The following is a 1,511-nucleotide window of genomic DNA, read 5'->3' as shown; positions in this document are numbered from 1 at the left end:
TGCATTAATGTACATAGCTATGATTTTATATGTATATATATATACACCAAAAGCAAAAAAAAAAAAAAAAATAGAAAATACTCAAAAGTCCATCAGCAAGGGACTGGATAAGTGAATTGTGATGTAGTCACACAATGTACTAGTACACAGGAATGAGAATGGGAACGAATCTTTGAGATATACATCAGTATGGCTCCATTTGTATAAAATTTCACAACCAGTCAGTGCTTTGGTATAGGTTAGGATGGTGGTTATCTCTCTGGGTGAAGGTAGCCTGCAAAGAGACTTGAGGAAACTTTCTGAAGTGTGGAGAAGTTTCTATATCTTAACCTGGATGATGGCTACACAGACATGTATCTATTAAAAGTATATATATATGAGTAATGTACTTTATTGTATGTCCTCTCAATAACAATTAAATTTAAATGTTTTACAAAAAAATTCATCAAGCTGTCCTCTTAAAACTGGTGGGCTTTACTTTTTATAGGATAAAACTCAGTTTTATAAAGTATAAAAAATTAAAATGAAAGTCTGTGGCGCTCCCAGGTACTCAACAGAAGCAAAAACAGATCTCCCTGGAAGAAAACCCCTCAGCCCACTCCCCATAGACATGGGTCCAGCTGAAAATTAAAATAAAATTTAAAGCAGTCAAGAAACACGCCATCCTGACAAGACAGAAGAAACAGCAAACAACAAAGTCTGATCCCAAAAAACAACAACAACAAAAAAAAACAAAGTCTGATCCCCAAAGACTCCCTATACTGGTGCAATAAGACTGAAAATTCAGGGCTGGGCGCAGAGGCTCACACCTGTAATCCTAGCACTCTGGGACGCCAAGGTAGGTAGATGGCTTGAGCTCAGGAGTTTAAGACCATCCTGAGCAAGAGTGAGACCTCGTATCTAAAAAGAGCTGGGCATTGCGTCAGGTGCCTGTAGTCCCAGCTACTCAGGAGGCTGAGGCAAGACGATACCTTGAGCCCAAGAGTTTGAGGTTACTGTGAGCTATGATGCCAGGGCAACAAATGGAAACTCTGTCTCAAAAAAAAAAAAAAAAAAAGAAAAGAAAAAGAAAAGAAAAGAAAAATTCAAAATACAGCAAATATATTCAATATGTTTAGAGAAATTATAATAATAGAGGACTTTGAAACAATGAATAAGCAGCAAGGGACTCTACAGAGAGAACAGGCAGATTTGAAAAAGAACCAAGCCAAACCTTCAGAAATAAAAAAATACAAAAATTGAAATCCAAAACTGTCACCAGTGTCAAACAGCAGGTTAATTTCAGCCAAAGAGAAAAAGATATGACCTGGAATCCAGAGAAATTACCCAGAACATAGCAGAGAAAGAAAGAGAAGGGCGACCGGCAGGGTGGTAACTGGAAGGTCTAACAACACCTGCTCAGAGTTCCAAGAAGAACCAATTGAGAGGATGAGGGAGAGAACATATTCAAAGAACTTTCCAGAATTTTTTTTTTTTTTTTGAGACAGAGCCTCAAGCTGTCGCCTTGGGTA

This window comes from Otolemur garnettii, unplaced genomic scaffold (assembly GCF_000181295.1).
Source record: "Otolemur garnettii isolate 467f Iridium unplaced genomic scaffold, OtoGar3 scaffold00025, whole genome shotgun sequence".
Classification (NCBI taxonomy): domain Eukaryota; kingdom Metazoa; phylum Chordata; class Mammalia; order Primates; family Galagidae; genus Otolemur; species Otolemur garnettii.
This window is presented reverse-complemented; position numbering follows the sequence as displayed.